This window comes from Delphinus delphis, chromosome 2 (genome assembly GCF_949987515.2).
Source record: "Delphinus delphis chromosome 2, mDelDel1.2, whole genome shotgun sequence".
NCBI classification, from domain to species: Eukaryota; Metazoa; Chordata; class Mammalia; order Artiodactyla; family Delphinidae; genus Delphinus; species Delphinus delphis.
In genome coordinates, this window is record NC_082684.1 from 8,167,235 (window position 1) to 8,181,178 (window position 13,944).

The following is a 13,944-nucleotide window of genomic DNA, read 5'->3' on the forward strand; positions in this document are numbered from 1 at the left end:
AATGGTGACTCAGCTCAAACCATGTCCACAGCTCAGCTCAAGACTCAGCTCAAACCATGTCCACAGCTCCACACTGCCTCTCCATCTTTGGGGTTCCAGCTCTCATTCCGTCATCCTCAGCTGAGTCACTGATGACTGTATCTGAAAATATTGCAAGGTGAAATATATTTTAAGAATTTTCATATATCTTATTCATATTATACACATATTATAATCGATCCACACATATATATTTAGGATTCATAATGATTTAAATCATGTCTTGGGATGACCATTTATTGCATTTAGAAATGTTGCAGGTTACCCAAAATAGATGTCACTTTGACACAAACTTCCCGACTTTCTAAATCTTGCTTCCATAATGCTCGAGGCGAAAAATTTCATCTAAATATTATTGAATTCCAGCGCAACATTAGCATGCGGAGATATTTACAATGACAGAGCCATTACAACTCAATCAAAAGCTGATTTCAGCCAGAATTATGCAGAATTAAATCTTGCAGGATTCAAATTATTAAAAATCAGAGACTCAATAAAGTGTGGTCTGGAAGTCCCATTTATCAAGGGAGTCGAAGTGCCTCAACAGTTATAGTGACTTCTTCATATATATTCTGCAAGAATTTGCATGCATTTTAAAAGATCAGAGTTTAATTCTTATGGAATTCAAGTAACTATGCTATATTTATAAGGCGATGGAAGCCAGCTCCCAAACCGTTCTCTGTATTTCCTTTCCACACTTCACATTTTAAATGCATTGGTTTTTATTTCTGGTTCCCACTGGATAGAAAAATCTGCAGTGAGACCACAAGCATAGAGAGAATACTTTACTCCAATAAAGACCAAATCAGGGTGGCAATAGAGGTAGTTAAAAGAAATCCAAAACCATTTCTAAAGCTTGTTATGCAACTAATGTGCTAGAAATGTCCCTCATTTGCTGTGCTTGATCATATATATATATATATATATATATATATATATATATATATATATATATATCCCTGCACCAGGATCCTTTCTAGAACATTTCATGTAAGTAGAAAAAAAAAAGAATTCATTTCTAAGAAGAAAAGGAAACACAAGAGAGAGAAGAAAAAAGAAGAGGAAAGAAAAGAAAAGGGAGAGAAAGGGAAAGAAAAAGAGAAAATAAACCACCAGGTAGAAACACAGGACTTTTACATCTGTATGGACCTTGATATCTAAAAATCCAACTCTCTTGACAAACAACATTTACTTAACATCCATTCTGTGCCAAAGATAGAGATGAATGAAGCATAGATCTTGCACTCCTACACCTACTGAGGTATGAATAGATATTGACAATTTAGGATTAACAGTGATCACAAGCATGTGGACAAACATTTATATCCATCAGGGATGCCGTCAGTTGCACTTTGTAAAAAACATGAACACAGTCTGTCCATGGGCTGTCCAGGACTAAGACAGTGACTCGGTACGGCCGTAAAGAATCTAACTGTCTCCCTTCCACCTATTGGGCCATTCTCAGTGTGTGGATTTCTGTTCTCTAGCCTATTGTCTCTTAGTTACAAGAGGACTGGCTGACCTCCAGATACCTCATCTGCATTCCAGGCAGAAAGAAGAATGGTGAAGGTTAAAAGAAGGACATCCTGCCACAGACTCTGACTACACTGGTGAGAGTAGTCACGTGGTCACTCTTAGCTGCAAGAGGGTCTGGTGAAGTGAGTTTTTAATAAGTATGAACAGAAAATGGGTACAGGGTACCGACATGAAGGAAGCAGAGTTTGCATGTGGCATTAGCCTGTCTTTCAAGTGCTCTGACACCCGTCCTCCTGAATGCCTTAACTTGACCATCTCAGATGACTCAGCTGATGGAAAAAATAAGCTTTCATCTCTCCTGGGCAGAAGGAAGGGAGTAGGTCCTCCAAACAGGAGTGGAAGAGACTCAGCAATTTACAATTAAGAAACACTGGAACCTCATTTATTTTACAAAATAAAAAATCAATACTGAGCTCTGGTCAACTTCTCTAAACCTTGGAGAACAAACCAATCTAGGTTCAAAATAATTTCAAGCTATTTTATATAAACGGATGACTCAGCTAACACCAGAAGAAGAAAAAACGGCTAAGTTTATTTCACAAAATAAAACAGGCAATCCACATTAAAATCAAGGATTTTATTTGTTGTTGTTTCAAATAAGAGTGATTAAACATTACTTACAACTTAGTAAAGTACTTTTATCTAACGCATGTAAACCCACACCATCCCTATTCCAACCCCCGGGGCTTCTGGGCTGCCCACATTATTCACGTTGTGATCTAAACACTCCCAAGATGCAGACCAGGTGCTCAGAAGGTACCTACTGAAGAAATGAAAGAAAAAATGATTGACAGTTTATGAATCATCCAGTGGGAAGACACCAAGCCTGATATCTTTGCAAAGGAAGTATCTGGACCAGCAACCCAAGATGTGTTTGTCAGAATCCTTGCTCTGCAAGGTAAGAAAACAAGTTCCTTGAGAGACACTGATTGAGAGAAGTTAAGCGCTCCAGGACTTTATTGTAGGACAGAGCTTTATTAGACTAACACGCACTGGAGCCTCCCAAAGGGGGATTCTATGGGGAAGTTTCCAGACTCACCTGACCTGGGAAGCCTGTTGTTTGAGAAGGAGATCACAGGACCAGCGACCCGGGAACTCCTGACTTACAGCATCCACGCCAGCCTGTGCCCATCTCACACCTCTCAGCACCACCAGAGGGCTTCCTATCTTAAAGGTCCAGAGTTCCAACAATCAGAACCCCATTAACCAGCATTTTGATTGAGTTCAACTGCAAATTCTGTAAAAGAGCCACCCAGAAAAAGTTGTATCCAAAGGCCACTTGCAATGAACTTGAAAGATATTTTTCTCTTAAAAAAAAAAAAAAAGGGGCCTTCTGATTTGTAAAAGGAGCACCAATGGCCACCCCCCTCCAAAAAAAGTCCTCTAAATCAGCACCTAAACACACACATAAAGCCTTTAGTTATTTGCAGATACGCTAAGATCTTGATCATAGGCGTGCTTGCCATTTGGAAGGATGATTTTAACCTCTTTATATAGCACATTTGGTGAAGGTATAGCTATTTTTGTTTTTTAGAAGGATTGAGCTTTCTATTTGCAAAAACAGCAGCTCAGTGAGAGCCAAGAGCTGTTAATTTTGCAGTGACTTGCCTTCTGCAGGTGTGACATTCTAAAGTTGATGGCTCTTAAATACAGCCCTTCAGGTGACTTCTGTCACATCTAACGCAGATTAAATTATGAGCTGTATAGTTCCAGTATACTTTGTTGTATTATAATTCTTTGAAAACTGGTAATTCATGCATGGCATATATGAGAACTCTCTATTAACCAGAGTATTTGAATAATGAGCCCGGCAGGTACTTCCATCATGCTGAGTAACAGCCTTTACTCCACCTGGATGGATGCAATCCCTAAAACCACTCACTTTTCTTATTTGTTTTAAAGGATTGTTAATGGCATCGTACAGAAAAAAAAAAAAGATAGTATAGGAACAAGAGTCAGAAAACATGGGTTTGAGCCCCAGCTTTGTGTCAGTATTTCTAGGATATTGCCTGGTATTTAGTAGGTGTTTGATAAATAATTATTGGATGGGTGAGTGGATAGATTGACAAATAAATAAATGAACAATGAAAGAAGACTTCCTGACTCCCCCTCTGAGTTAGATGCCTCTTAGCATCCTATGTAGACGTCCAATACAACTTGTGACATCTTATGGTGAACATCTTTACTTGCATCTTTCCCATTCATTGTAGCTCCTTGAATGAAGCAGCTGTGTCTTCTTTCTCTTTCTAGTTCCAGGACTCAGCAGTCCCCGGTCCTCCAGTAAGGAGCCAGCAAATGGTGTTTCTTTATCACATGAACATGCATTGCTTTACTGTTACAGAAGGGAAACAAATTAAGTTGTATGTAACTGTAACAAGCAAGAAGCCCTGAGGTTGGGGGTCTGGAGTGGAGGGAATGGGCAGGGGCAGGTGTCAAAGCAGGGCCTCCAGGAAAGGGCAGGCCAGTCCATGTGGTGGAAAGAAAGGGCAGAGGGAGCTGAGGGGAAAAGAAGAAACGACTTCTCAAAGTAGGACTAGATGCATGGGAGGTTAGAGGTGGGGATGGGAGGTCCTCTTCCATTGTCCTGGTTCATGGATATTAATTGAGAATGTTTGATTGCTCCAGAAAATAGCCTCTTTGCCTCTGTAAATGAAAACTATTGCCTGCCATATCAGTAAACAAAGGATGTCACAGCCATCAAGACATCACTAAAGCTGCCCCAAGGGTGAGCCCTGAGGAAACTCAGGATGGAAACAGGATGCCCACCATCTAGCAGTCAGCCGCTGCAGCCACCCCTCAACGATGCATCCCGAAGAGACTCAGGATGAGAGAGCACAGGATACTGACCCCAGAGAGCTGAGGTACATATCAAAGGAACAATTTCAGTGAACCCAGACTCTTGAATCTTCCCATACATAGAAAAGCAAAGTGCTAAATTTCTTAACTGGAGATGTCTGGTTTTCTTTAATTATCAGTAATCTTTTGATGTGCCGACTACCTGGTCTTCATTGCAAAAACTCCGCTATATCCTGGCTCCCCCCTGACCTCTTTGGAGCCATCTCCCAGAGTTATATGAAAGGCTGTGTCCTGGGCTTAAGTCCTCAGTTTTGTCTGCCAAATGAAACATAACTCTCAGCTTTTAGGTTGTGTATTTTTTTTCAGTCAACACCCACAATAAAGAAAAGAAGGAAGGGACTTCCCTGGTGGCGCAGTAGTTAAGAATCTGCCTGCCAACGCAGGGGACACGGGTTCAAGCTCTGGTCCGGGAAGATACCACATGCCGCGAAGCAACTAAGCACGTGTGTCACAACTACTGAGCCTGTGCTCTAGAGCCCGCAAGCCACCACTACTGAGCCCCCGTGCAGCAACTGCTGAGCCCCCGTGCTGCAACTACTGAAGCCCACGTGCCTAGAGCCCGTGCTCCACAACAAGAGAAGCCACCGCAATGAGAAACCCGCGCACTGCAACGAAGAGTAGCCCCTGCTCACCACAACTAGAGAGAGCCCACACGCAGCAACAGAGACCCAACGCGGCCAAAACTAAATAAAAGGAAAGAAGGAAGAAGAGGAGGACCCAATGATGCCAGGATTCTGTTAAGAAGCCACACCCTTTGGACCAAGGACCAGATGGCACTTCTGTAAAACATGAGCAAAATCAGACTCAGTTGAAATCACTGGACCCATCCCTCCACCCCAGCTACACTTCCAGGTGCTGCCATGGCAACCAGGGCAGGGCGAGAGGGGACAGCCTTGACGACTACTCTTGACATATTGACATATTAGCTCTCCTGACTCCTTGTGCAAGAGGCAGAAGAGTGGAATTCAGTGTGAATTTGTGCTTAGAACAACGACAGGAATATAGCAGGGGTTCAGTCAACGTATGTTTTTCATGAAAGAAAGTGTTGGTCCTTTCACAGAAAGAGACGGAGGGTGGATAGTGAGATCACATGATATACGAGCAAAAGACATGGTTGGAAAGATCAAACAGGAAACAAATCACCTGGGTGCAACAGAATTCATGTGTGACCTTGGGCAAGTCACTCTCTCACTCTGAGTCTCAGTTTCCACAGCTGTTAAAAAACAGATGAGGCCTGGAAGATTTTTTTTTAAGATCTAGGTTTCCAGCATTCCATGATTCAGGATAGTTCACCTTCAGGGTACTGAAAAAAGTATGCCTACTACTTGATTCATCTTGTATTCCTTGGAATCTTTCCCAAGGAGACATGCATCAGATAGACAACGATACATATATACAAAGGTGGTCTTCCCAGCATTGTTAATAATAGCGACAAAATGATAAATAAATAAATAAATAATAGTGACAAAATGGAAATAGCCCAGATGGCCAACAATTAGGAATCGCTGGGAAATTACGGCACACACTTGTAATGGAGTATTAGGCTGACCTTAAGATTTAGGTTTTAAAAAGAAATGCAACAGGCAGCATTGAGAATTAACATAGCCTCATACCTGCACTACGGATTCTTAAGTTAAATGCCTGCATCCGAGTACTGACTCTGTCATTTATTCACTGTTGTGAACTCGAGCAAATTACTTATCCTCTCTGTGCTTAAATGTCCTCATCGGAAAATGGGAGCAATAATAGAATCTATCTCACAGAGTTCTCATGAGAATTATGTAAAATCATTTTCATAAAGCACAAAGAACAGGATCTGGCCTAGAGTAAATTATGAATGGCTATTATTATATATAATATGATTGCAACAATAACTGCTTTTGAAGGCATACTTACTACATGATCCATGTTACATATACTGGAAGAGAAAAAAATAATATGTTAACAGTGATGAACTTTAGATTGTGAAATATTAGATAATTTTATTTGGTTTTTTTGTACCATATATTTTTCAAAAATGTATGCAATAAGCCTGTAACAATTGCAATCAGGAAACAGAAAGACGAGGGTGAGTTTTTAAAAAAATAATTCTGTACATAAGCATTCACTGTGTGAGTATTTGGGAGACTCTATATGCTTGGACTTGCCAGTTATGACATGTCTGATTTTTAGCCAAATCATAAACCTCTCTAAGCCTAGACATCAGGGCAGGAGATGGGGATTGGGGAACAACATGAGATATATATAAGCATACAACAGGTGCTCAATAAGTGTCTCATCATAGAGAAATTACTTGTTTCTCAATATTCCTGGGTGCTGAGAGTGATAAGATGAATTTTAAGAGAGACTCTCTATCCTTGAAGATCTTGAAGTTTCCTTGTGGGACCAAGAATAGGAAACCTAAGCTATAAGAAAGGAGGAAAGTGATAGACTGTATCCTGGCATAGTAAGAACTCAGTGATGGAGGACACAGGAGCGTCTGGAGTCACCTGGGAAGAAGAAAGAACTCAAAATGAGCTTTGAAGAATGCATGCAATTTGCACACGTAGTAAATACAGATTAGGATCATAGTCAGCTACTAAAAACAAATTAAAGGTATATTATTTCACGTAAGATAAGTCCATCTGTAGGCAAACCACTAAATCATCAGGGATGGAAGCTTCTATGTATCTATACTGCCATCATCACCATAATGTCACCTCATGGTCTGCAATGGCTGCTAGAATGCCAGCCATCATAACAGAGTTCCAGGCTAGCAGAGAAGAAAAGCTCATCCCCTCCAAGTTGAGTCAGCATCCTCTAAATAGCTTTTCTCTGTGTCTCCTTCTATATCAATGGCTGATGTGTTGTAAGCAAGGCTAGAAAATGTTGCTTTGTACTCTAGGGGTGCCTAGCAAAAATGTGAGATTCCTTTGCTCAGAAAGAAGAAGAGGCAATGAGTGGACTCTGCCACATGGTGAAATGCCAGTTTGGGACTCAAAGTGGGCCAAAGCCTGATGCAGGAACGAGCAAACGTGTGGAGGACAGTTAGATGTCATGTATGTGCCCTTAAGGATTTGGGGGAAGTTACAGGGAATACTGCGGGACTCAGACCCTTCCCATGTCATTAATGTCGACCCTGCATATGACAGGCTTCCTGCATAGTTTCTCCATCTCCACACAGCCCTTCCAGGGAGGGTTACCTCTCCCATTTTGAAGATGAGAAAGGAAAACTGAGGTTCCTGCAAGTTCAACTGTATCAGGGAGTCTATTGGTTACTGTCTGCCTGTCTTATGTGCTAAGAGAACTTGTCCCCAAAGGTTGCTCCCCGTGCCTCCCTACTCCAAAGCCAGGGCTGTGTCTTCATCAGGCTACATTCCTTCTACTCCTCTGCTGTTGGCCTATTCATCTCCAGCACATCTTGTCACACAGCTAACAGGATCAAACATGACTGACAGGATGAGAGCTTTGTCAAGAGAAGGAAATAATACTATTCTGGATTTGCATGTAAGGAAGACCTATTTAATAGAGGGTCACAGGTATTAGTAATACATTCAGATTCAAACACTGACACCCTTATTCAGCTTTTCCTATTCGGAACATTTGCTGGGTCCAAACTATACCAGCAGACCCTTCAGATTACTTAACCAGACATAATATTGAAAGAGGAAAAAAAAGAAAATGATTTGAGGCCATGAGTCCCACAGGCAGCCTGGATCTTTCATGGATGCAAATGGACTTATGATTACAAATGCAAGCCACCTCATTGGTACTTCCCAATGCTGGAAGTTTCCAGTGCACTTTCCCAAGGATGAAATTGTTCATCTTCCCCCAGACAGCATGTGTGTTTTTAAGGAAACAAGCACTTGGAAGATAATTTTGTGGAAAAATATAAAATAATATCCAGTTACCTTTTCTTAAAGAAAGATGAACGATCCAAGGGAGGGAGAAATGGCATTTGCTATGAAAATTTGAATTTCAAGAAGTATATTACATCCTCCAGTGTTCTCAATGAAAAGAAAATTATTTCTTTCTTGGGGAACACACTCTTATGGCGTTTTAACTTTTATGACATTTCTGATTTGGGATGATGAGCTTTCTCTACAGAAATGATTCAAACTTCCATTTTTGTGGTGTGCGTGTCTTTATAAATTACTCTGCCAGCCAAGGAGGAGGAAAATGCTCCCTAAAGTGGAGATGGTTTTTCTGCCGAGAAAAGTTTCTTTCCCCATTTCTGGATGGTGGTTGCTGATAGAGACATATATTAGGGAAATAAATTGCACTTAATCACTAATCACCTGCACATAAGCTAAAAGTGGTATCAATCTTTTCTACGGACGAAAATAATTTCCCTTCATAAATAATGAACAAAGACACGTTTTACCAGGTGCAATTAAATATAATTGTAAGGATATATTGAGATATGATTCAGATCTCGCCCTGTCGTGGCAAGCCCCAAGACACCAGGATGCCCAAATATACCTTTTAAACATTCGGAGGCAATTCTGATTCATTGTCTTTCGCGAGCATGAAACAATACTATCCGAGGGAAACTTGAAGCAATGATGTTTATTTAGAATTAGAATCGATTTTCATTTTACATAACACCTTTCATTTTCCAGGCTCCCGAAGCACTTTACAAAGCAATAAGCTAGACAGTAATATTGCCATTGACAAGTGTAACCATCATTATGCTTTCTGTAATAGCTCGCAAGCTTGGAAATTAGAAATCAAGGGAGGGAGATGGAGAGACAGATAAAGAGGGAGTGAGGGACAAGAGGGGAGGTGTGGGGAGAAGGAGAGGGACAGAGATGGGAGACCTGGAGGAACCAACGGAGGCAGAGGAAGAGACAAAGCCGGCAGAGAACAGAGGTCAAGCTTCTGGCTTGTGCTTTGTCATTTGGAAATGTTTCCCAGGGATGCTTTATTCCCACCTCTGAGGGACAGGCAATGACATTCTCAGCTTCACACCTAAAGGGCAGAGGGGGTTTTCAATCAGACACCCTAGGATTCAAGTCCCTCTGATCAGCTGGGTGGCCTTGAGAGACTCACTTAACCTCTCTGAGCTTCATCTTCTTCATCTGTGAAATGGGACCATGAGACCTACACCACAGAGCAGGAGAAACGAGACAATACCCACAAATGGCCAAAAGCAAAAGAAGCACTCCCCCTAGCTCTTCTCCAAATTATGAATACGAGGCAAGCAGACCCTGTTGGATTTCCAGGACACGGAGGAATTTAACAATCCCTGCATAATGCTTCATGGCTTGCAAAGCCCACGGTCTCATCTAATGAAATGAAACCAACCCAGCCGTAACAGCAATCGTATAACAAAGCACTCATGACTTCCTTCCCTTGAGCATTTAGTGTTGTTAACCCCACTTCACAGAAAAAGAGGCTGAGGGTCAGAGAAGCTGTGGTCCCCCAGGAGCAGCAGAGCCAGGATTCACCCCAGGGCCCTCCGCCCAGCATTCCCTCAACCCAGCCAGGTACGTCTTCCCAGAGGGACTGGGTCAACATGATTCACCTCGTCTCTGTGACCCGCCCCCTCCAAAATGGTTAAATGTTGCAGATATCAAACAATCCCTTAGAAAACTGATTTTGCTGATTTTTTAACTGCCACCAAAACATGCATCATCTAAGCAAAAAAAAAAAGAAAATTGCTTTGATTTTGCAATTCAGTTTCAGTATAAAGGGATACAAATTCTTCATTATCGTGGTACCCGGCAATAAAGACTTGTGATGAATTTTGCATTGATTCTGCCACGTACTCACACAAACGCATTTACTGAGGGCCTATGAAGCATCTGGCCCTGTGTTTGGTCTGAGGACCCAGAGAATTAAATTGAGACAGACACTGACAATTACTAAGTAAGAGGTCTGATGGGGTGGAAGGAAGATGGGACTCTGAAGATGTCTGGAGAATGGGTCCCACCCATTCTTGGGAAGGATGGAAATTAAGAAAGACTCCCCAGATCAGCAGGAGGAGGCTGTGGAATATTCTAGAATAAATGATAGTCAAGGCAATGCCAATGGAGGTGGCAGAAAAGGAAGAATTTGAGAGATATTTAGGAGAGAAGAGACAGCCTGACGGACTGCATGCATGTGGGACTACAGGGGAGGAAGAAAAGAGTCCATTTCTCCTGTTCAAAAGACCTTGCTCTCAGTATCAAATTAAAAAATAAAATAAAAAATAAGGGCGATGACTCAAACCTCGATTTCAGCACAGCCTCTCCATTTCCGTCATCTGGTTGACCTCTGGCTTGCTATGGCCGAGGCAAAACTAGGCCACTCTTCCTGGCTGGGTTGGAGAAGAAATCACACTGAAGGCTATGTTCCTTATTTTAATCAAATACCAGTTTTTTTTTTCTAATTGTCACCGCGCCGGCAGCCTCACGGGGGCTGGTCTGACTTGTGTACACCCGTGACAGGGGAAGCGGTCTCAGCAGCTGCTTTGTGCCAGCCCGCCTGTGTATGGTACCTCTCACGCCTTGTCATTCACATCTTCCCTAATTACAGAACATCTGCTGGCTGTGGCCATTAACACTCCAGTACCAGCTTGTCTAGTTTAATACCAATGACTCCTGACCTCCCCCAAGGAAGGCGCTTTCTGTCAAAATGTTCCCCCAAAGAAGCCAATTCTCCACGCAAAATTTGCACTTTTTTTTTTTTTAATGCTACCTTGCTAAAAGACTTCTGTAAAGAAAATGGGCTTGATTAGAAGCCATTTGGAGAAGGGGGGCGGGGGGGAGAGATGTAGCCAGGAGGAAAAAAACACATTTTCCCTGCGTTATTCGGTTTTGTTTTGAGTCTTTAAAAATTAAACATGGAAGTCATTTTCAGGGCTAGGAATGTCAATCCCAGTGTCCCCACACCCATCCCCATCCCCTTCGCCCCTTCCTGCGGTCCTCCAGCTAGGGGGCAGTAGTGCCACCAACTCCAGCTCCCTTTTCCATAATGATATCTGCCTCCCTAAATATAGACCCTCGTGGAAGATTCCAACTGCCTTTATTATTATTTTAATTATAGGTTCCCATGGTGGTGCCTGTTTCCCTGGCACACCCAGAATCCTAAAACTCAGGACAAGAGAGTCTCCTTCCTCCAGGGGTGATCTGGAAGCCGCATAGTTCTCGGTGAACGGCAGACTGTATTTAAAATATTTCACAGCTTCCCTCACTTTCCGAGGACAACAGGCTCAAAAAGTAGAATAGAAATGAGGGGAGAAAATAGAGAAACAATATTTCGTTCAAAGCATAATGGATCACGCGGCAAACGGTTCCCAGCCGAGGGCTGACTCTCTGCAGACTGCATTTCGTGACTTTTCTCTGACGTTAAGACTCCCATCAGAGGGCATATTATAGCCCATCATGGTAACAGGAACTATATGGAAGGGGAAGAGATGCAGGATTATTCTAATAAAAATGGGGAATGGGGAAGGAGTTAATTTTAAAATCATCCCCAACATGATTTGTGAATCGAGGTATTTTTAAAATTGTTTTGCACATTAGATTCTTCATTCTGCTTCCTGTTTTGATACATGGCAAATCCTTTCTTCCAGGAAAGAAAGAGTTTGGGATGGCTTCTACAAATACCTTGCTCAGAACAGTGGTCAGTGGGCTATTTTACAATGCAGCTGGACTTGGCTTCCAAAATGGAAAAGCATTTGCTTAGGCAAAGCTCCTCTGCAGAGCCAGGCAGTTTAAATAGGATGCAAGCTGGACCAGTCCACGGGTGAAGCAGGGCAGCTAAGAGCTGATCTTAATTTTATTTTTCTCTAAAAGAGTCAAAAGTGATCACTGACCCAAGCACAAATAAATTCCAACGAGAGCAATGTAATTAGGAGCGAAGAATCCAGAGTGTTGCTACTTTGCCCCTCGACATCTAAAAGCATTCACGATACTTTGCTGCAGGGAATTTGCTCTGGCATCGCTCTGGTGCCGACGAATGCTTCTCACTTATCTGGGAACTGAAACGGCCTAGGAGGAATAAAAGAGGGAGAAGGGTGAAAGGATAAATGGGTTAAAAAATACTGCCGAAGAATACCTGTAAATACATTTTTTAAATGTGCATTTCCAGTATACATCATCTTAATTGTTGACCTCTCCACAGCATCTGAGAAAACATTTTAACAAGGGGGGTGGGGTGGGGGGGAGAAATGATCTTCTAATCTCAATAATAAAAGCGTTTCCATCCTTTGTAGAAGCTGACTTACAAAAAAAGTGCTTTCTAACAACAAAAGATGGAGCAGTAATTACATAAATCTCTTCATTCTTGATGAAGACACCACGGAGTTAGAAGCAAATCAATAGTGTAGTGGCGGTAATTCTTGTTTTTATCATGAGCCAAACGCAAACTTGTTAAAATTGAATTCTGCTCTTCATGGATAAAAAAATTAGGATTTGCACAGATCCGGGGGAAAGAACACACGTTCTTTAAATGTTTAATTTTTTTTTTCGGTGTTACTTAGGAGATTTCTGATGGAGTGGAATCAGATTTAGAAATGAATGTGACACCAATAACATAACATCATCGTTGCCTATATCCCGAAAAATGAGACCTGCCACCTCTATACGTCTCATTTTATTTGCCACACTGCCAATGTTCAGAATGCCCAGAAATTACCTCCTCAATTTTTAATCCCGCTGTTAAATAAACAAAATGTACCCTAAAGTCAAATATCTCCAATTTATTGCCAATAAATTGGCCGTAATGATTTTTCCCCACAACCTGCATTTGTAATGTTTCCCATTCAAGAATAAGTAATATGGCTGATTTTCCAGAGAAAAGGTGAAAATTATTGCACTTAAAAATAATTAATAGATGGGCCTGCATACCTTTGAGTTAAATTAAAGGAAAAATATTTCTTTTTTGTAGAGATGATTGCATTCATACCCTGTTTGGTGTGAAAAGTAGATTCCAAAAAGCTTTTAACTAATTTGTTCAATTTGTTTCAAAGCCAACATGAATAGGCTTGGTGCAAATTCAGATTCATTAAAACTTAATTAATATGCATCATTATGCAAATGAGGTTGCAGTTAATGAGTTCTTAAAAGAAGCTTTCTTTAATTAGTTCAGTTTTAATGGCATCATCATTTATCTGACTTGTTTTTAAAGCCACATGACATGCAAAAAGTGACCATCCTCTACAATGTGCTGCCTAATTGCATTTCATCCTAATTGTTTAATGTTGAAAACTTTAAAAAGTTAAAATGTTTTGATATTCAGTTCTATTAAACGGCTTTCACAAACTTTTCCATTCTGGTGGTAGAGACATTCTTCCGTTCCTCAGCTTTTTTGCCACGGCTGCTTTTAATTATGAGTACTTTTTTTTTTTGACTTAGCCATTTTGATTACCTCTTTTGATCCTACAAATATTATGTCCACCCATATATCTATTATCCATTGATAAACCCTTCCCCACAGGTACGCATGTGAAACTGTGAATATAATTGCTCAACAAGTACATTTGATTGTTATGTGCACACATTAGTGTGGATTATTATACTTACGTACTTGAAAAATTAAAACGAGCCT